Source organism: Neopelma chrysocephalum, unplaced genomic scaffold (assembly GCF_003984885.1).
Source record: "Neopelma chrysocephalum unplaced genomic scaffold, ASM398488v2 Primary Assembly neopelma1_70, whole genome shotgun sequence".
NCBI classification, from domain to species: domain Eukaryota; kingdom Metazoa; phylum Chordata; class Aves; order Passeriformes; family Pipridae; genus Neopelma; species Neopelma chrysocephalum.
The window spans coordinates 4,392,077-4,415,712 of record NW_020897730.1 but is presented as its reverse complement, the minus strand read 5'-3'; the positions used below and the strand labels follow the sequence as shown (position 1 = coordinate 4,415,712).

The 23,636-nt window shown below is 39.6% G+C and overlaps 1 protein-coding gene across 1 annotated transcript in view; it reads right to left on the bottom strand.

Moving 5' to 3' along the window:
- Window positions 1–526: 526 nt before the first annotated feature.
- IRS1 (insulin receptor substrate 1) overlaps window positions 527–23,636 on the bottom strand; it is a 52,729-nt gene continuing 29,619 nt past the window's right edge. The window contains exon 2 of the mRNA XM_027686001.1: window positions 527–4,024. The gene's annotated coding sequence lies outside the window, so the exon portion shown is untranslated. The remainder of the gene's footprint in view (window positions 4,025–23,636) is intronic.

Genomic DNA, 23,636 nt, shown 5'->3' with positions numbered 1-23,636 from the left:
CTTCATTATTTTCAGTATTGTTTCTTTAACCTAAGCTAGCTTTGGTGAATTAAGTTGCAGAACAAGGGCTCAAACATCTACCCAGATTGATTCAATTAGCAGTTGACATGCAGTACTTAGGCTGCTACTAAGTGCTAGACCCAGCTAATCATTCCAAAAACAATCGTGAAGGCTGCTCATCCTGCTGCATCCACCCATGGCCACGGAGTTCTGTGACTGAAATACAGCACACGCTGGTGGGACCCATTCAAGCACACACTGCTCATTACCCGGCCCCTGAGTGCAACAGGGGCATGAAAACAGCTCCAGCTGAAAGTCAGCTGGTAGCAAGATGGACACGGTGCTTAGTTCTTAAATATGCAGAAAGTAAGGCTACAGCACTAGAATAAGCTTACAAACGTGGCCTGAGTTTCCTTTTCTTCTTTCTGAATTTGTGCTTTTGCTGGAAAAAAACCCCAAAACACCACTATGGAAGACATATGACATTTTTAAATACTAAGTAAAGAGGTTAATAGCAAAGACTAGAAGGACAAAGATTTATTTAGAGTTCCACAACATACACATCAACTCAGAATCAAACTGAACTCAAACACAGCAATCCTTGCAAAACCCCAAGTGTGTAAATGTTCCTTGTTCTCCTAGAGACAGCTTCAAATGGTTTTTCCAACCCCATTCATTTTCAACCAATAGCACTAATAAATGCATTCAGTACAGAGTTATTGAAAACTGAAGCTATCCCAGTAACAGAGCCAGAAAGGAACTCAAATAATAACCAGAAACTCCCACTTGAAAAAAAATAGAAATGCAAAATAAACTCCCAAGCATCTGAGTTTTACCAGCTGATCTAGGACCGATCCCATGTGCTCATTTTCAAACTTAAAGAAATGACAATCTGTTCTGTGGCAGACAGAAGAATTCATAAAAGGATAAGATACTATAGTACTGTGGTTTTGAGGCATTTATGCTTTCATTTCAAAGGGTTTGGTTCATAATGGTCTGTTTAATAAAGTTTTTAATTTATAAGAATAAAAATCTATGCAATAATCAAGAGTTTCAGGTTTGGTTATGAATGCATTTTGCTTCAAAAATCTTTTCAAAACATTTGCTGAACAGGCATGTTTAACTTTACTTAGGAAAAAATAACGATTAACATAAACATCTTTAACATCTTTAAGCTGCTTCTCTGGTGTGTTACTATTAACATGAATGGAAACCCACCACATCAGCACTATCCCCCCCCCGCACCATTCCCTTTCCTAATGACCACTGTGAATGCATACAATTTTTCAGAATTCCTGTTTTATGAACAAAATTTGCTCATAGATGTATCATTGTGAAATACTCCTACCAGGATTAAATACTGCCTTTTAAAACTTAACAGTAGCTTCCAGCACCTCCAAACTTGTGATTTCAGTAATTGCCAGTCTGCAAATTACCTGGAACAATGCAAAGCACAATGGACATTAAATAATTTTCTATCCAAGGCACTTTAACATTAACACAGGCTAATATTTAGCAACCAAATCAACACAGTGAACATTTCATTTAATGCATTAAGCTGGAGAAGACTGTGGGCAAAGAGCTTGGAGGTGAGTAGTTCTTATGTTTTTACTTCTGAACACACACAAGCTTTCATTGCAACTAAACCCCGCCTAAAAAAAAAAGGAACAAAAAAAGAAGGCTCAAGATAAAATGGGTAAATTAGAAATTTAAATACTGGTCTGATGCATGTGGCTTTCTTTTTAAAGCAAGTGCTGCCTTCTTAGATACTAATGGTTCTTTGGAAAAATCCACATCAATGCTCATCAAGAGTAACAGGTGAGTTACTCCAGATCGAATTCGCCCTTCCTCCATAAAATAGAAAAAAAGCCTCTTGTCTGCTACTGCTGGGTATCAGCCTCTTTGGGAGGAGACTGTTCTCTCAGCAAGGACTAAGATTTCCCAAGGCAGCACTTGGGCAGGCGCAGGTCCCTCTCAGGCTGCAGCCTCCTCATGCAGCAACATCCTCACGCTGCCAGCACCACCCCTCCTGCAGTGCTCCCAGTGATCTGGAATGATTCAAGTATTCTTAACCTGCAAGTCCTTTCTTAAGTGAATATTCTGACTTGACAGGGTCGAAGTGGTTTTATAGGTGCAATAACACCAGCAGATCCAGGGGAATGGGTTGCCTCCAGCCAAAGGAGAGGTGAAAAGCAGCTGTGCAATGGCCCCTCGGTCTATACTGCAGTCAGAAGTGGACACTGCATTAACCACAGCCTAACCCCAGACATCATAAACATCTCAGCGGGAAGAAACTCCTTCTTTGAGGGTCTGACAGCCTTCCTGCAGGGAGAGCTGGTGCTGTGAGTGCCTGCCTGTTCCTGATAACAACAATTCTGTTGAATGTGCACGGGTCCATGGAGCTGCTTCGCAGAAGCAGGAGGGACCAACAGGGACCTGACACGGCTTCAAGTTCAATTATCACTTCAACAACATTTTACTCGAAAATCCATGATCTCAGTACTTTTCCAGTCCCCAAAAGAATTAAGACTCTTCAAGTGCTATGTACAAAAGACTTTCTATCTGCATAAAACCAGAGTGGTGCAAAGGAAAGTCACAGAAGAATTCTTCCTCATCCTTCCTCTTGCACTGATTTCCAGACAATCAGCTGAGCCGTTCTTTATAAATTTTTTGCTGAAGTCTTGCTATGGCTTCCAAGTGATTTCATGTGCTGTGAGCTCTTCACCAACTTCAGTGGAAGGAGGGTTGTATCCTGAAGATTCTCCAGAGAACTGAAACAAGGGCTTTAGTGAAATAATGCAAGGAAGCATACTCCCTACTACACCTAATTACACTTGACTTCATTCTTAAGCTATGGCGGTCCACAGACATTCTCAATGACACACAGAAACCTGGAGGGACAATTTGAGTTGAGACAGCTTACCAAGAAAACAAAAAAAACCCAAAAACTACTACAGCAGATAAAACAGTATCTAGTTTATTACATATAGAAAGAGATTTCCAGAATTTACAAACACCCACATTTTCATTCCAGGGAAAGAGTCAATTTGAAAAGTTCACCCTTTTTTTTTTGTTTTCATTTTGTTTTGTGGTTTTCTGTTGGTTGTTTTTTTGTTTTTCTTCTTTACAATATATACAATGGAAGACTTTGATTTCCTTTTTCTGATTTTTTTGTCGGTTCCTGTGCAATTGATGAATTTGAGTTGACAATTGTAAATACCATGTACAGTAACGTTTGTCTTCATTGTAGTTAATACAGACTATTACTTTACAAGGAGTACAAAATTATTTTTCTTTTGGAAAGAATTCAACTCAACATCAGGGTTATCTTACAACTGATAGTATCAGTAAATATGACTGTACAATCAAGGCCCAGGGACCAATGACTCATATTATATTATTTTCTGAATTACAATCTTAAAACAAGAATAGTACCCTACTCTATTCTTAGAAGCCTTGTTTTAAGCAGGTTTCCCACTCTGTTTACAACAGAATATAGTATACCTCAGTTCCACATCAAAAAAGATGTGCTGTAGGAAAAGTTACATTTTAATTAAAAAAGTACATGTATAAATCAAAAACTATGTTAAATATTTAATACTCTTCAACCAACATTAAGTTTTGTATGTAATAATTTACAATGATGATTTGTCATACAGGTTTTCAGCAGCAAATGAAGTTGTGTAAATGTGCTAGTAAAATACCCATTCTCACCATGACACAGTGGTGGGCACATCAGTTCATGTGGCCAGCTAAGTCCTTATGGTAGAGGATGAAGTAAGAGAGACTCGTTGTCCAGGTGTCACAGTGCTTCTGCTTGGCACAACACAGGATGTGCAGCTCAGTCAACTAACTCCTGAGGTTTGTGTAAAGTAAACAAACTGAACTGGATGCATCGTACCCATTTACAGAGGAAGAGGAGGAGGAGGAGGTGAGGTCCTAGTTGTGATAGCATGAAACATTTATAGTCTTGATACCCATGAGTTTAAAAGAAGGATTTGTTGAGGTTGTGTAGGTCATCGTTCTGAAATTGAAAGAGAAAGAAAATTAGCATCGTGGGGATTTTAAAAGCTTTTTTGCAATTATTTCCCTCCTCATACTTCCTTTTTTTTTTCTTTAAAAGAGTTATCATCTAAACTGAAAGTATTAGTACCTTGAAAAATTATAGCATACATACAGTTGAACTGTACTCAAGCATGTGAATCCCAAAAGCATTTAAAACAGATGTTGGCAATAAAATTCAAAGCAGTCAGAAACACATTTAAAACTTGCAAGAGATTCACCTAAGCAGAAACAATTTAAGTGTCCATACTGTTTAACTCTGACAAGCTCCTGTGACAAGGGGAAGAAAAGCTCAACACACCAGCCTGCTGTTAGTGTTTTTACCAGCTACAAGAAAGGTTCATTAGATGTCAGCCCCTACAAGAGGGTTTCCTGGCCAGCTGCAAACACCACAGCTTGCATGAGAAGGATGACCAAGGAATGGGGCATTCCGGGTGCAGTGTTACCATTCCCTATTGACACACAAGCTATAAAAAAAATTGTATCCAGAAAATCTTGCTGAAGTCCATAAATTTATCTACGTCCTGCTTCTCTCTGAGAAGGCTGGGCGAGTAACAAGGTCCTGCAACCCTGATGACACACAGCACAGGTTTTCTGAGGAATGAATGCCAGAAGCTGCCTTTGAGCCTGTCCTACCAGTCCTCATCTCCTGGCTCCAGCCTCCTTCATCTAGAACACGGTGCAACTGTCTCTGTCAGTAAGTCCTCTCGACTCTACTTTTCAGCAAGGTAGGTCATCGCTCCCAGAGCTCTGATCACACGCGGAGCCCAGCGGGGCGCGCTTGCTGCCGATCAGCCCCATGTCTTGCCGGCAGTGCCGTGGCAGATGCTCCGGCCCCAGTGGGGAGCAGTGTCCCTGCTGGAGAACATGGGGCTGAGGTGGCACGCTGGGGCACCAGGGCTGCCTCCCCTGATCCCACAGCCATGGTTGGCCACACAGACAGCACCCTCCTCCTGCTGCTGCCACCATCCACCACCCTCAGCCCCGGCCTCCTCTCTGCACCAGTCGCACACAGCCAGACCCGCTGGGGACTGAACAGAACACCAGTGAAATGAATATCAGTTTTGTTCTAACTGGGGTTAGAGGACTACCACCATTTACATTGCAGGAGTTTTGCCTCAAATCTGCTGAAGCAAGACTTAGATTTTTACATAAAAGTGTGTCTATTTCTATATTTGATATTAAGTATGCTCCTGAAAGGATGGTAAACACTACATTTTGCTCAGTACAAATAAAGGCTTCCCATAGACACGTTGAAGTAAAAAAACTGAAAAGACCTCCTGTCCTATATTCTCTAATTGCACAAGAAACAGAATTTACTTTGTGTGGTCCTTCAAGTGAAAGGAAAGCCTATCCCTGCAAATGATGTGTGGTATGCTGTGAAAACTCCCTGGAGAATTATCTCACAGATCTCTTATTTACTTTCAACTTTCTTCTGCACTCACATTGCGATCTACTGGAATGTTCCTACCCAAATATCTCTATACAGCTTCACATAGCTTTATAGCTTTCAACTACATTTGACCTAAAATTAGCCAGTAATGCCATACTTTATTAATAAAGACAAGCAACAAAGGAAAAATGGCTTCATTTAAACGGAGGAGCGTGATTTGCGTGCTGCATATCCGAGGTGGCTGTTCCACACCCAGTTCCCATCCAGCAGGGCCAGAGGAACAGCTGGGTGCCCACCAGCAGGGCCCCACAGTCCAACCTGCCCTGCACTGACAGGGCAAGTGGAAGGAGAGCAAGTAACAGCTTTTCTACATTGCTAGACTTTATTCTAAGAGATTTTAAGTACATAAATAATACATAATTTGCAGTATCAGGGCCAAGTACTACACCTCTTCACTAGTATTCATGTCATCTACACTCAAATACATCATGTACTGAACAAAATGGCCTGTCCTATCCAATTCCTCACCAATTCCACCAATATGCCCAAGAAGTTGTCACAACTGCTACGATCGGGCATTTATTCTTGGATTCCTAAGTCAGAAGAGCAAAGGAAGAAAGAGAATAACAACTCTATTGGAAAAACTAAACACTTTCTAGAGGAATTCACTAAGAAAATAATACTGAAGAAACCCAGTTACAGAAACCCAAGCACTCATATACTGAAGTCCTGCACATGTGTAAAAAGAGTGAAAAAACACAGCAGGCTGACATATCTGAGAGTCTGAGACAGGATGAAGAGCCAGAATCATGTAGGATATGACCTGGTGCAGGCTACACTTCATACAAATGTCAGCTGCAAGTATGACAGGGCACAGGGGCACGGAGTAGCTTCAAGCTTGTACTTACACACCCAGGATCTTCAGCAGTGCAACATGGAAATCTGTCTGCCACCCTTTCCTAAAAATGATTCGGTAGCTTTTGTTTTCTTCCAATTTTGTGAAGTTAAAAAACACCTACACGCTTTGCTATGGACCACTTGAAATTGCTGATTGCAATTATTTGTTTTCATACCCAAATCCTCTGATCAAACTCTTTCCATAAAACACGAATTATGTAACTGAGAATGACAACCCTTGCTGCTATTACAGTACAGCAGTGCCTGCTCTGTCTGCATGAACAAAGATGTATAGAAAACAGCCATTCTGAGAGCAAGGCTGCACCTCCAAGGTCACTGGAAATACACTCAGCCCATAAGGTTGAGTATATCCAGGGAATACTCATTAGCACCTAATGTGTAGTCGAAAGCCTCATCCTCAGTTTTAGCATACAAATACTCTTTGCTGGACTTAAAAAGAGTATTTCTTAAATTTCTGACCAAACAATCTGAATCTCCTCTCTCCCCAGTGAACTATTACAGTACGTTTGGAGGCGGAAGAACCTTATTTGGAAATGAAGTAATGGGTTGGATACCTACAGCCATCAGCATTTCCTTAACAACACACAAAACAGTGCAGAAGACAAGGGTTTTAATAGAGAGTGCGAGGTCGGCAGCAAGCTGAGGTAAGGATCATTAAAACTACTGACATCACTGCTGGCAACCAGAGAAAAGGGAAAACCTGTGTTTAATCTATTTCCTATTCACCACAAGTTTCAGCTGGAATCCCCAATAATGCAGTTTGCAGTTGACTTTATGGAAAAAATTAGTGATGCAAGAAAAATGTACTGAAACAAACGAGCATCTTTAAAAGTTACTACAAGGTACCTTTGACAAGTAGTCTCTGCTCAACATCTGTTACAACACACATGCAGATAACACTGACGCACGTTCCAGCTGGCAAAGCTTCCTTCTCAAATCTCCTAGTCCAAGATGGATACAGCACAGCTAGCTGCAGTTCCTATTACAGCTGAAATCCCATTCTTAAATCCAGTAACTAAAAATAAGTTGGTATTTCATTTTATTTCCATTATTGGGGAGCTGGAGAAGAGAACCTAAAATTTGAACTAAGAGCAGAGTGTCTAGACAATTTAATATATCTTTCTGGAAGTTAACAGAATTTTCATACATAACATAGATGTGTTGTTAAAATACACTTAAGAGTGTAATCCTTACTCCTTTCTTTCAATCCAGCCTCTTTGAAAGTAAGCAAGGAAGAAAAATCAAAAGTGAAAACTCAAGCAATGTTCAAGCAAAACACTGTCCAGTATCCAATTAAACTTTCTTTTGCTATTAAGAGGCAATAGCGTGCCTTGTCCCTAAAATACCAATAGAAATGCCCTTCCAAAGGGTCATTTAATTCCAAAACAAGTCAAATAGCATCAAATTGCTGTTGAAGTTCCATGATCATTTCATCAAATAAATGGCAACTACTTTGTCACTGACTAACACACCAGGGCAAAACACGGCTCCCAAACATCAGACTTGTTCAGTACACTGTGACACCTTTCCAGTGTCAGCTGGCATCTGTTTAGGAAACAATTCTACAGGTGACAGAGCCAGGTCAATGAAAAGATTATTACTGACTGAAAAAAACACAGATTTTTTCCAAATCTACTGAAGGAGGATCATTTTCCAACTCTGCCATCAACCCTGCTAATCCAAACGTCCTCCAGAACTGTACCTATCCCACCAGCACCTCACTTGAAGCCATGAACAACAAGGACTGGTTGAAGATTCTCTTCATAGTTACTAGTTGTAAAAAAAAAAAGGTTTTAGAAGTTAGTGCATTTGCTGTTTATTTTAGGATCATATAGAGTATCTTATTCTGTGTAGATTAAACAGTGATTTACCACATAATGAACAGATCTACCTCGTAAAAAACAAAAAGCTCAGGAACAAAAGTTCAAAACAAAATGAGAGCCATTACGAACATTCTCTGGAGGACTTCTGCAGAATTCCACCAGTCGAGGTCTTCCTGCAGCCTGGGCACCCTTTGCCCGGGCAGGTATAACCGAGTGTCTTTAGAAATGCCGACACAAAGTAAACACATTAAGAAGTCCTGAAAAACTCATTTACAGCTCTTGTCTTGGTGACATCTGCATGAGTCATCACCTAATTATAATGAAACGGTGCGTACCTACCTAAAAGCTGAATCCATCCCCGTTTTGTGATCACCATACTGATGAGCAGAAGCAGGGCCTGTTTACATTTTTCTTGGCATTACTAATGTGAGCACAGATACAGGAAGTATCTCGTTCGGATAAATTAAAAACATCAACCAAAATTTAAGCTAGCTCAAATAACTTCTTTTCAAAGAGATGCAAATAAGCTGTTTCCCCACTCACACGGAAGCTGAAAGAGCAAAGGAATGCAGGAGAGAACAATGGCTGCTCCAGTGTGTTAACTGCAGCCTGAATCTAACAAAAGGAATTCCAAACAGAACCAAACAAAGTAATTACCACATTGCTATTTAACTTGACAGGCTGTAATCTACATTTAATAGAGAAGCTTTTCTTCCTTGTACCCCAAAATGCCTATTTCAGCCTTCCTGCGAATGTCCTAAGTGGGGAATTACTGACGATTTGGTTTCACCAAGTCCTTTCCCATCAGGCAGGGGAACTGAATTTGGTGTTTCCACCCCGTTTTCTTCTTCGTATAGGTAATCTTTCACTGCTGTAGGAACCTAAGGAAAGGTACAATGATACAGACGATAGTCTACCTGCCATTGGTTCAGACAAAATTAACGTATAGCAAAAAAAAAAAAAAGCTGTTCTCACCACAGCAGATTTTCCTCTTTTCCCCAGAAAAAGACGGTGGGAAAAGAAAACAACTGTGAGACTTTAAAAATCAGATGAGCAGAACCAGGTTTTTACATTTAAGAACCCATTTCCTGGGTTGTAAGTACAGTGGGAAAGCACAAACTAAACCACACACATTCTTTGGATGAGCTTCTGCCCAGCAAAGAATTCGTATGTTTGATTTCAACTTCACAGCATGTCAACCTGATTTAAACTCATTCAAGAGAAAACTAAACCCATCACTGAGGTCAGCAAGAAAGGCTGCTGCCACAGACAGGGAGCCAAGGACTGCCTGCCCCGAGCACCTGGCATGGGAGAGCGAAGCTGCTGGAGGTTGGATCTGCCTGGTTCCACCTACAAAGAGGAGGACATGAGCCAGCTCTCTGCACTGGTATAAAAAGATACAGAAAAAGGAATTCACAAAGTTTCTACATACAAAAAATATTGAAGGGATCTCCTGCTCTATTACAAAAAAACAGCAGCAGTTAGGGGTTTGAGGAGGACTGATGACCCAAATACTGAATTTCTGATTGAATATTTTATCTTTTCAATTTTGGAAAAAAAAGTAAATGAGTTTTTCATTTTTTTTGAAGACTGAAGGAAAAAGATACTACTAAGTCTAGAAAGAAAGAGCTTAAATTCAATATGTGTTTTGTAAAAAATTCTACAACTTCTCTTGCAGTGATAGAGCTAAGCAAGTAATAAAACATAACAACCGTTCAACACTTGCAAAAGGTACAGAAATCCAAGAGCCTGGAGATTTTTGGTTGGTTGTTTTTTATGAAATGGCAAATATGGGAACTACATGACACTATAAATGGGATTCTCACATTTTTTTCTTCCAATTGTGTAAGGACTGAAGATCTGGATCTTTCTCTTTCCTTTACTATTAGTCCAGCTGAGCAATCAACTAAAGATCAAGATAAGCTTACAATAAAGAGATACTCCCTTTGTTTCAGGACTGAAAATAATGATGTTACTATGAAGCCAGAAAACTCATGAGATCAATACTCCAAGTTTATCCAAATCTTCTCATAATGCCCCTGTAATACTCTTGGCAGCATTGGTTGTGTTTGATATCCCTCAGACAAACCCACTGCTGGCCCAGGGTCTTCTCCCCTCTCCAGACTGCAATAATGAGAAGGGATATCAAACCCTAAATGTGCATCACCTAGTTAACAGCTTCAGCCCTCACAGGACAACATTGCTGCTGCTTTTAAGATTCAAAGAAACTTGCAACTTCAACAAGTGGGGTAATTCGTTATTTTGGAATTTACACTGTTCAATTCACCAAGTTCTTCAGCCCCTGAAGAATTTGGGGCATTCACACTTCCCCTGATGACCCAATAACCCAAACCCATTTCAAGAAAGCTATGGTGAAGTGCACTTTGTATGGCTGTACCCTTCAAAAAGGAAAACGTTGCTCAGTATTTATCTTTATCAAACATATATAACCATATATGAACAAAATTAACAAGGGGAATCCAGAAACAACTCCATTATGCAATTTGTTCTTCAAAAGAGCTTTCTTGGAACTTTTTTTTAAAATTAATTTTATGGCAGTTTGTAATTCAATAAAATTCTCCAATGCTGGGAATCACTACAGGGGCTCTGCCTACAGGGAAGCAGATGACCTGGGTGCCTTTAAACACACTCACACCCTCCCAGCTGGTTAGTAATTTAAACAAACACAACCGAGTTTGACCAAACTTGAGTGCTCTGAAGCTGTGCTCATATTATATCAACTAAATTACATCAACAGTGGAGCTCAGCAACACGTCACATCCAGTGTAGCTACCACATAATCAGAACAGATCTCAGCTGCTGCATATTCATTTTTTATTATTCTTCTGTGACTATATTTCACATGCCTTTCTGGCACTGTGGTCTGGTTCCCCACTCCAAAGTCAAACGTTGCCACTTTCTCCTGTGCTTTTCTGACCCGACTTTATAATGCTCATTTTCTGCCAGATTTACTTTTCTCTAACAACATATTAAAAAACCCTACATAAATAGTCTCAACTGCCTTGAAACTGTTCTCATGGTACCTGCTAAACTGTGAGAGTTACAACTTTGAGCAAGGAAGGATTCACACCATTCAGCTTTGCTGGAGCCATTTTCCTCCCAATGGACAAATAAGGGGAAAACGTAGAACAGACAGAAGAAAAATGGCATTTAAAAGGAAGGGATACAGAAGCCCCGCAGGGGGATAACCTGGCCAGCTGACCTTCACTTTGAAATTTTGCCAGTGCAAATTAAGTAGCTAGTCTGCAGCATGTCTGGCAGCAGCGTGGGAAGGAAGTTCTGCAGTGATTTTGGATGAAACACTTCCTCAATTCCCAACAACAGTGCATTAAATATCAAAAAAGGTTAATAAAGAGGTACTGGAAAACACATTGTGAAAAACATGCCAAGAAAACAGAAGGGGGAGAGGATAAGAACAAACAAAATATCATGAAGTTGACAAAATTGTACCAGGAAGTTTCAAAAGCCAAGGTAAAAGCAAAGCATCCATTATTTTGACACTGTCTGCTAAGCCTTAATACAAAAACTACCATACAGCATAAATAACATTTGAAAACAAATTAAAGGCTGTGTTTTAATAAAGTGAAAGGAGAAGGCCTTTGGTAAAAGACAAAAAGCAACAGCAAGGTTTGTTACACCTTGAAGTTGGACTAGAAAACAACCATTTAACCACAGATTTAGCTTTTCACCAAGATACCACCATCAGTGTGATATCAAATGAATTATATTAACCACATTGACCCATTGCTTTCTGCTTTGTAGACCAAGATAACAAATCTTACAAGACCAACATCTGACAAAATGTTTCAGTAAGAATGTATTTTCATGTACATCCATATAAATTCACAATTTATTCCTAGTTTCTAGCAACTTGCACTCATTTGACCTGACCTTTTTACCTTCTATCTCTGCCATAAATTCTCTAGGAGTCACATGGCATTTTCCTCTTCCCAGCACTTCAAATCTGATGTTCAGACACCTTTGGCACAAAAGCTGACAACTGAAATCCAAAGCATCAGCCATACCCCAAAGCTGCCAACAGTAAAGTGCTGTGGCTGGGATACACAACCTAGAGGCAGGTGGACAAGCACACAACCGGATGCAGAAAGACCCAAAATCTAATTCTGCTCTTGGTTTGATATGACTCGTAGTTCTACTCACATTCCTTTGCCTTAGTCTCATGGAAAACAGATAAAACATCCACCCCATCTACTGTTTACATGAAATTTTCTTGTGAGGAGGGGGAAAAAGTCATGATGTCTCAAACATGCACAGTCACTACAACACCGAGGGAATTATTTTTCTGCCTTAATGTTCCCGTGTCTCAGTGCTTTGCCTGTGAGCTGTGAACTGCTACCTGACAGGAGAGTTCAGACTGTGCCAGGGGCCAGACAGCAGGATGGGAAGTGTCTTGACAGTGCCCACATGACAACAGACACAGGGCAGCATCTGGACAAGGTGCTATAAATAAAACATCGGGGCAGCCAGACACTGCTGGGAATAAAAAGAACTGAGAAAATGCTCCGTTCGGATCACTGCCTACAAACTGAAGGATGTGTTATATGTGGGAAATACAAATTTCTTGCTACATGGTCTTATAAACTACAAGAATGCATATGCATGAGGGTCAGGGCAAAAGTATCAATGCTTACAAAAAAAAAGTAACATTTGAGTGTGACGGTACATATGGCCAAGCATTATTCCACATTAGAAGAGATTTAAAGAATTAAGTAAACTCTACATGCAAATACAGAATTTTTAGCTGGAAAAATAAAAGGTCAACAAAATTCCAACATCAGAAAACAAGTCTTTTTCTGGTAAAGCAAGAGTTCTACCCTTCTCCTCCCACTGAATTAGCAATCAACATACCCTGGACTGCAATGGGATTAACCTCAATAATAATGCTGAGCACTTTAATGAGCTCTGAGGTAGTTCATGGCTAAACTATTCATTGCACCATTTAAACACCGAAAAACTTGTTTGTATATAGATCAGGTTTTCAAAACAATTGTCATCCAATTTATTTCCAGAAACCACAGTAACAAGAAAATAATATATATAGGGAGATAAAGGCCACAAAGGAAATACAATTCTCATTACAAACAATGGAGCTGTCTCAAGTTTGAAGTACATGGGCAGAGGAAGCAGCACCTGGCAGGCACTTGAGGAGGGGGGAGCCTTATTTGGATACAGCTGTGGATTAAATACAAATTATAAAGACCAATCAGACAAACCAAGTCTTTTATTGCTGTTTCTTTAGAGTTTCATTCAGCAAAATCCTAAAAGCCTGAATGACTGCCAATGTTATATTTTAAAGTTACTAACAGCCTAAATGGACTAACCTTCACATGCTCAATTGCCATGATTTAAATGGGAAACTAATCAACAGTCATGTTAGTTATTTAATTTGAACCCCAATCTAGCATTATGAAGCTGTGAAATCACACAAGCTGGAGTCAAAGTAGGTAAAAGTTTTTCTCATCTCAGAATTTTCAGTCAGATATTTTAATTCAATAATTCTTAAACTCTTTTGAAAAACCATGCCACATTAAATTCTTTCCATGTAATCAAAGTTGTTCACAACAGTATCAGTAAGAATCTCACTAAATGATAAGACACTGTATTATTGTAACACATAAATCTTCCATCAGTTGTCAAATCCAGTATTAAGGATAACCCTTTAGAAGCTATTAGCATAAGTCAATTGAAAATTAAAAGCATATAGTAATACAGATTAAAGGCTTAGCACACACACTGAAGGATCTGTACATGATATCACACCTCATTAAGATGTCTTGGTTAATCAATGACTGAAAACATCCACTAAACATTAACCTTGACAAAATATACAAAAATTCAGCCTTATCACGCTGTATCATTGCACCATATAATCTCATAAAATGGAAAGTTCTCTGTTCTCATAAGCTACCACACAAACTGGTACCACTGGCCACCAAGTCTTCCAAGGATTTGTAACTAACGTGGCCTGCTGATTGTGTCAATGATTACAAAAGTAACTGATGATGCACTTAAACCTCTCCCCAAAGTAAGGAGCAGAGCAGGGTGCTCAGCACCCACACTCAGCCCCCCACATCCATCCCCTCATCAGCCCCAGCAGTGCCAGTCAGATACTGCAGAGAAGCAGCAGAGGGGGGAAAGGGCCAGTTAATATATGAGACAAATCCATAGGAAACACAGCTTCATTAGTTCCACTGCTCACAGATCAGCTGTTTGTATAAGCAGTTTTGCTTGGAGCAGTGCTTTGTCAGTATTATTACTGTTATGTTATGCAAAGAATGTATTAAATTCTTAAATATTACATGAGATTTAATGGATTGTGTATTGCACGTGGGAGGTCAAACAAGGAGGGTAATGTTCCATTCAGCATTATAGATGTAACTTAAAAAACAGAAGCCTGCATTATACTTCCAGGAGCAAGTGCAGATCAAACATATGCCTGAGACAGAGGAAGGCAGCCTGAAAAGTAGAGGGAAATAATAAAATAAAATTAGGAATATAATTTAAAAAATAAGCAGTGGTTGTGACAAGCAACAGTGCAGTTTTCAAGAAAGTTCTCATTGTTCTGATCTCTGTTATAAAGGTAACCCAAACCACAGCAGGACTGGAACCAAGCAGCTGTGCCATTGATGGTACCCAGCACTAAGTGACTTCCAAAGCCACTGACCACAGTAAGAAGTTCTACAGCTGAGTCCCTTTTAAAACATTTGCTGCTTTCAGAATCTAGATATAAATTCTTCCTGTATCCCTCCCTCATCCAACAGAACATTGCATTTGTTTTTTAAGTTCTTCCTTTGTTTGGAAACTCCCTGCAGCTCCAGTGGCAGGGACTGTGAATGTCCTTGCTGCAGCAAGAACATACAAAGAATGGCAGAAAGTATCCCAACTTCTACTTTTCACCTGTAACTTCATGACAGAGCCAAAAATACTCTAAGTCTAATTTTAGGTCGAATTCTCTTAAGTTCCATCAGAAGGTATATTGCTTATCACACTTTCCTGTAACAGGAGTTTTTTACTTAGCATATGCATTGTACAAAAGATAAGAGTGTAACACCTCTGCCTCTAAGTATGTATATATACAAAAAGGAGCTAAAGTAGGCTATAGGAGCGTGAAAAAAGTAGTTCAATTGCATTACTGGAAAAAAACCTTCCAAAACCAGGACAGTTCCCTGCCTCAAAAACAAAAACACCCACCTCCAAACCTCTGTATTGTCAGACAAAATTCATGATTCCCAGTTCAGATTCTGAGGACTGTTAGAAATAAGAATCCTTATGGAAGGAGAAAGTTAAAACAAAGAACAGTTATTTTCTACAAATACATGCATCCTATATTGGTAATGATTGTTTTTTTATCATGTTTTCTCCAGTCTCAATAATTGCATTTTCATCTCTCACTAGTTGCCAACTACGCATAATGCTTAATGCAATGTTTAATTTTAATTAAGAATTGTGACAATTAGAAGTCAAGAGTTTCTGCAGCATCTGGAGGCATCTTGTTCTACAGAGACAACATGATGAAATACAAACACAGGAACCTTTTCTTTCTATAAGTCAAAGTTCTGGTACTTCAGCATCCTAATTGCAAGAGAAAAGATGCACTGGGGTCTGTGGAAGCACAAACAGTGGGAGCCTGAGCTTTTAGAAATAATAACTGAAGGTGTAGCAAGTTCTACTGTAAACACAACATGGCCTTTCTCAGTTACTCAGATTATTGACACAACAAAGCCTGGCTTTCAGGCAAATACAACCCCTGAAATGTAGCAACTGCTTCCTTCCAAACTTCAAGGTCACTTCAAAATCTGCAAAACATCAGCACTGTCTAAAGGGATGAAAAAAGGAATAGTGTTCTCATCTCACTGAGGATGGTTACATTCTTTTAGCTAAAGCTTTGCAGTGAATTTCAACTGGAGGGAACTGGTAACAAGCATGGGAAACTTCAGCCTTAAGCACTGAAAGTTGTCAAAAATATGAGCAAATTAGATGTTCTGCCATTTTACCATTGAAAATATAGACAATATAGCCATTCACATGACTTTTAAAGTGAAAATCTTCTTGTAATATACATTTTTAAAAGAATTAAGCAACTTAGCTAAAAGACTCTGAACTTCCTTACAGGATATAACGTAACAATTATTTTAACATTAACTCCTCTTAGACCATCGGATTTTTGCTAGCACAATTTTTGCATAACTGTAAACACAGATTTTTAATAAAAAGTCCTACAATAACCCCTTTTTTACTACTATTTTTATTTGTCAAGTGTATTCCAGATGGGTTTAAGAATACGTCCTCACATACTCTTCCACACTCCTATTTTTTTTCCTGTGCTCAGAAGACACCTTGCTGCTGCTACATTATTTCTCAGCTTAAATATTCAAGAGCGAAGTAAATAACCAAATTTTTCTTCATTGTTCCTTCAGTCAGGGCAATCTTATAATGACAAAAAGTAGTATATTCAGATATGTAAGATTTCAAAGCTGTGTATTTTAAATCTTGAACTGGCCTCTACAATTATACGATGTACTTGAAATATAGAAAATATTAACCCACTTAACTAAACAAAGCCATGCTTCATTGAAAATTAATGGAAATATAAGAAAGGAAAACAGGGGTTTGGAAACATGCCACAGTTGCAATTTAGAGGTAGTGATTAAACAAGGGAAGAACACAGATTTCTACTGACATTTGGCTTTAAAACATTTAAAGAAGACTTTCTCCTTCACTTAAGAGTTTACAAATCAGATTCGGTTACAGGAAGATAATGCTGTAATCTTCATTTACAACAAATCCCAAATTTAGTAAGCAGAAGTAATTAGTAGTAACAAACAGATTTTAGCATGGAGAAAGCAAATATCTGAGCTATGGGAAGGGCAATGTAAAAAGCAGGAGCCTCCTGCTCCCATCCTTCTACACCAGCTGCTTCTTTAGACTTCCATGACTGTCTCAGTGCAAGCATTTCTATAAACCACTATTCTTTTCTTTCTTTTATTTAGGAAACCAACTATGCAACTATAAACTATGTTTATAAAGTTATAATCCATATTCTGTAATAAGTAAACAAGTGCCCATTACTTAGAGGCCACAGATGAGCATAATATTAGATAGTAATAGAAAACAGCTGCATTTTCCTTTCTAATTGTTTACATTGCCAAAGCATCCACTCTTTAAAATACTCCCCATACAAATCAAAACATGTTGTGCCTGAATGAAAGACAAACAACAACAGTAGTTTTAAAACACTGCACTTCCTGTAGTATCATGCAAACTAAACTGCAGCCTTTTTAGACAGGGTGTCCCAGAGGTTCCTGCTGTCAGGTGGCAGGGAGAAAAGGGCACACTTCACTCTACTGCACATCACCCATCCCACCACCCAAGTAACCTTGATATTGCAATCATTTATACATGTGTTTTTATGTGACTTATCCCACTTTATGCCTTCAATTTGCCATAACTGTTTTATCTCCCCCTCCCTGTATACACACAGAGGTAAAAATTATGTGCACAGATTTATCGATAGTTTGAAAAAAATGCACCCAAAACACGATGCAGAAGTTTTCCCAGCTCTCATCACTCTTGTCCAGCAGCAGCCTGCAGGCTCCCCTTTTGAGAGGCAAACCAGAAACACTACAATCACTTAACAGTTAAAGGACAGCTTTTGTGTCAGCAATAGTACTTTGAGCTGGATTACCTTTTGCGTTCACCTGCCACAAAACAGTGTTCAAATAACTCTGTAACCTGCACTACAGCAGTGCCCAAAAGAAGCTACATTAGGCAAGAAGCTGAGTTTCCCCAGAAGAGGCAAATAGCTTACATAGAGGCTTGGGTGTCTTGTGAGAATATAACTAGACTTTTACTTTCAGTGGTTTGAACATTTATCAGAAAAAAAGCTTAAAAGAGGCCCTGGTATACAATACTGAAATCAAACTATGTTAACAAGCTATATTTGGCCTTTTATAGTTCTAAACCATTCTCTGCCCTTGGTGGTGAAGATCAAATAAAGTGCTAGTACCCATATATGCCCACATAAGGGCATATGTGCCAACATTAAATAAAATACAAAAAATTAATCTCATGTCTACACACCTAAAAAAAATATAATTTCAAGCACCCCCCATTTTATAGGCTGTAAAGACAACACAAAACCAGCAGTCATTTATAAATCAGTATAACACTGGTTTACCAAGAGGGAACCCATTACTTGCTTTGATTTTGAAAAGAATTTATCTGTTCTTTGGATTAGGTTACAGGAGAGAGGCCTCACCAGCCCCTCTTCACCTTCTCTGGATTTGGCCCCTTTCCAGCTCAAGAAACTAACTGTACTCCTTGCCCCACAATGTGCAGCGCCTTCTGCAGCTGATACTTCATTTTTAAACTTAACAGCTGGGTGGTGGGAAGTAAAAAATATTGGAATGGATTGTTTAGTGTTTAATTGTTTTATCATTTGTAAAAAATAATTATTATAATTTTCAAAGGCCACTACTAAACACTTCCTATGCACAGGGCAGAGCACCTCTGACAAGTCCTCTGCTTCACAATTTTCTTCCATCATTTCATGCATACCTTTCATTTGGAAAAAGCAGATACTCTGGTTCAAACCACAGACAAGCACCAAGCCCTGGCTACAATAGCAAGTTTAAGGGGGTGGGTGTGTGCCTGTGCCTGTGCCCACTCCAGCAGCCGGACACACCAACCACTGCACAGCAGCTGCAGCAAATCCCACCCCAGGACCTTGCTGCACCTCCTGGATGTTTTGGCATGCACTAACAATTATTTCCATACTACAACTGAACAAAATCATATGAATGGAGTGCAGCTAAGCCAGACAGGTTTTCTAATACAATGAGCAATAATAAAAGGTGGGAGGGTTTTTTTTAAGTGAAAAGATAGTGTTGGTTCTGTTTCATGTACAGTAAGATATTTATAGTCACCATATATAACAAAGAACAAGCAAGAATATCAGACATGTCACTAATATGATCATTATACTGCAACTTTTCTAGTTGCCACAAACATGTAAACATTTGAATGAACTGCAATAAGAGCTCTGAGTTACACTAAGAATTCATGTCACTACGAAACAAATCATTAAATAAGATTCACACCAGATAAGTACCTGACACCCATGTATCTTAACTTTCCTGAGTACCGCTTCTTCCCAGCATTCTACTCCATCCATCAACTGTTCCATGATATACCTGGGTGCATTTGCCAAAATCCTTGCATAAGTGTGCTTACAACCTGAATGCAACACTTCAGAGAGACAGCTATAATTACTTCAGATTTCAAAGCGTATCTAACTGCCTGCTGGCTCTTCTGCATGTCCCTGCACATCAGTTGAGAACCATCATTCTAGATGGATCTATTTTTGTAATTTTGGAACTACTACAACTAACCTTGACAGAGAGCAACTGAACTGCAAGTTAATGAAAAACATTTATTGGGGGGGGAGACAACAACTTCTTACTTGCATTGTATTTTGTTTTCACACCAATCACAGAATAATTTGAAGGAATTCAACATAATCTTTCCGTATCACCCAAAGGTCCTAACAAGGCACTAAGAACAACTATCAGTATAAAACATCACACCCATACAGATATTTTTGTTTTTCTTAAAAAGTCAAAGTCAAGCAACTATGTAATTACACTGCTTTCTTCTATAATTAGAAGCTACAATATACCGAGGAAAAGACAACACCAAGGCAGCCTGTGGCCACAGCACAGGGCCAGGCATGCTCTGCAGCACAGCTGTGTGGGCCTCTCTCAGCAGAGCTGCCATGAAAGCCAACACCTCCAGGTTCCACTGCTGGCTGGATGCGTGAAACTAAAGTTAGAAGCCAAGCTGAGCACCATGGGGGGTGGGGTTGGGTGTCAAGGCAAGTGTGTGGCCAAGTGAGAAGATGCAGAGGGAGCCTCATATCCTCCTTACTCAAGTAAGGAAATAAAGGAAGCAAACTAAAGAGTTGTGGCAACAAATCTTACCCTGCAAAGCAGATTTTGAGATGACAAAAAGACAGATGCATGTTTTTTAGTAACACGAAATGCAAGCGCATTTCCTGAGGAGTCAGCTACCCTTCTACAACCAGTCTCAATGCCAATTATAGCAGACAACGAGCTAAATATAAAAACCCATCAATCTCACAGTTTGAGTTAACTTTGAAGCAGGTGTTAAAGTTAACTTTGAGACTATGCAACAAGATTTCAGCCTTCCCATAATGAATATGGCAACCACGTCCATCAAAGCACCCCGTGATTTGTGGGAACAGAGAGGCTGAAGAGATTATGTGGATACTTCACATATTTCTGCAAGAGTTACAGAAGGAATTTTCTGCTCACAGAACTTCAGGGATGAGAACCTGACTGTGCAAAATATCAATGGCAAGACTTTAGCTTGTAGCTGCAGTAATCTCTACATGTGACTGGGCTATGGTCACTCCGAACTGCAGCAGCTGGATTAGTGAGGCTGTCATGGGAATACCACGATGTTTGACTTTCTGCAACAGGGAGAGAACAGATCCAGCCCGCAGAGACTTGCAGCCTTCAGAACTTCATCTTTTTATTAAAGTAATTCCTCCACTCTAACCTCAAGTGCACAGACAGGCTGCCATCCCCACACTAGCCAGAACTCAGATCATGGTTTATTTGACATTTATCATATGGCCTGTCCCTTCCTAACAGGCTCCTCTTACATTTGCTATCACCAAACTGCATCTTTTCTGTGCATAGTAACATACTGCAGCTCTCCCCTCTTCCTGCCTGATTCAGACCTGCATGTTTTCCACTGCTTCTCCCAAACCTCTGGCTACCCAAGGAACCTTCCCGACATGCTACGATACAGTCAGTAACCTCCTTATGGGAGGCCAGTATTTCAAACAGCTTTTGTCAACCTCTCAAAGCTAAACAGCCAAGGAAAGCTTCAAATCCAGCTGCCAACAGGAATACATATATATTAGGAAGTTGGACTGAATTTCAGTTTCTGCTCTACAAATATAGCTGGGGAAAAAAACAACTTCCACAAAAACAGAGAAACTGAACAAAGTTACCACAGTTTTCTAGGCTGTGAGCTGCAGCTCTTGTCCTTCAGTAGCCATCAGGCTGTAACATTACCTGCACACATCCATGTGCAGAACAGCAATACCTGTGCCTTAAGTAGCAAGGCCACTTTAATACAGAGAGCTCTGAATTCACCACTGCTGGTATGCAGTTCACAGCTTAGCCACAGAGGGAACCTCAGCATCCTTCACCTCCTCTTGTGCTGCATTTGTTAAACGCTCTCTCAGCATATTCAGACACACACTTTGAGCTCCCCCTGATCAAAAGATGTGGACACTTATCCCTAAGTACTTCTATGCAATACGGGGGATGAGGTGGGCCCTCACACTTCCCTGTGCTGCAGAGGTGGCTCCACAACACCCTCAGAGGTTGGTCAGCCAGCACCAGGACCCTGTCCCTGCAAACACCAAAGTGTAGCAATATAATATTTCGAAGAGCACTAGGACTATCAGCAGATCAGCAAAGCAATCTAAGGAGCTTTACGCTGTGGCTTTTCATAAAAAGAACAAACAGGTTTGAAGAAGATTTCATTATCTACCACTTCCTTCATTCTTCACAGCTGATAATTTCTAGGAAGCAAAAAGAAGTCACCATCATCCTCCTTCCACATCCCAAGAGCACTACGATGGTAAGAGGGGGGAAGAAGGTCAGTTCCTCCAGAGTTGCTCAGGGAGGCACATCTTAGAAAGGGACAAAAAGCCAAGGAGGTTTTCTCTCAATACATTTGTTTTTCCCTGCTGCATGCTGTGACTGGAACCAAACCAACCAAAACCCTGACACTTCTATGCTCAGGTCTGCAGTGTCAGTGCTTATCATGTACCCAACCACTCTGTCCGTATTCTTCTAGTGCTTACTTTCCACCCACCAAGAATGGCTTTTAGATCAGCTCACCAAACTTGCCTAATGCCAATTAGAAGATTATTTTGATCACTAAATACAGTATTAATATTTAAGAGTATTTTCAGTGCATTGGGTGGAAACACTAGACACTCTCAAAAATTAACAAAATAATGGTACAGAATTGGCTCAAACAGTAAATACTAAAGACTGTTCACAGAAGAGTAAACAGACATTTTTGATTTACTTTATAACTTAGTAAGAAAGTATTCTCTTGGTCAAAGAAAAGCGGGGGGGGTTGGTTGATTGGTTGGTTCTGAAGTTAAATACTGAAGTTTAATAAATACTATTCAGTATTTATTAAAAAAAAAATTAACCCAACCTCCCCTTCCTTCCATAAACAGAAGCTCCCTTCCTGTATTCTATGAAGTGTATTGCTGAGATTTACAATCTCTTTCAAGGAAGGACTTATATAACTTAGGATTAATCTACACTTTGAGCTATCAAATTTTACTGCAGAGTTGTGGAAAGAGAAAATGGGGCGAATGGAGGGAGGGAGGGAGGGAGGGAGGGAGGGAGGAAGGAAGGAAGGAGGACAAGCCCTCAAAGAGCTCATACCCAGTGTTCTTCCAAGACAACTATGCCCAGCAAGAAAAATTCAGATGTGTATATCCACATGAATAAGAACTCTTGCTAGCATAGCCTTCACAGTGATGGATTCTAGAGCAGCTTGACACTAGACTGTGATAAAGCTCAACAGTGTCCAGATTTAGACATAACACAGCTCTTTTCATTAATTAAGTTTTCCTGCAGGATAAAATACATTGTGGAACATTACATTAAAAATGAGACCTTTATTTCCCTGTTGTAAGACACTGAAGTTAAAAGTAAAATAAACCCCACCACTTTTGAAAGGAATGCCCTCACTATTTTTCAGTCTTAACATTATGCAAAAACCTCCAAGTTCTCTTTATTAATCTCTCGTTTAGATTTTATCCTCCCAAAATTAATTCTAAAAATATAACAAAAAACCACTAACAGCACTAGGCTCACTGTCTTCCAGTTACCAGTGGTTACCACCCTACAGGCCACTGCTATATTGAAGTTAACTTTGTGAGGATTTTAAAAAAACACATTTACTTGATAATATTTTAATATTCTATCTGAGACTCTAGCAAAAGAATTACTCACTTTCTTCAGATTAAAATTCAGTGACTTCTAGCTGTGGGTTTTACTCTCACTCCTGAGCAAGGTCCACCCATTTATTTGTACCAATATGCAGCGCTGGTAACTGGGAGATCAGGGGCTGAATAAATCACAATTTTCAAAGCACACTGGGACATAACAAAATATCAGGGAGTATGTCACACTGATGAAGTGATAAAAAGTGTTTAGAGTCTTGTTGTATAAACAGCAGTGCCCTTACTTACCACTACAACTGAAAGCAGCTAAGTCTAAATAAAATCTTATCACTAGTATCTGAGCCTATCCCAAACCTCTCTTTGGAATCTG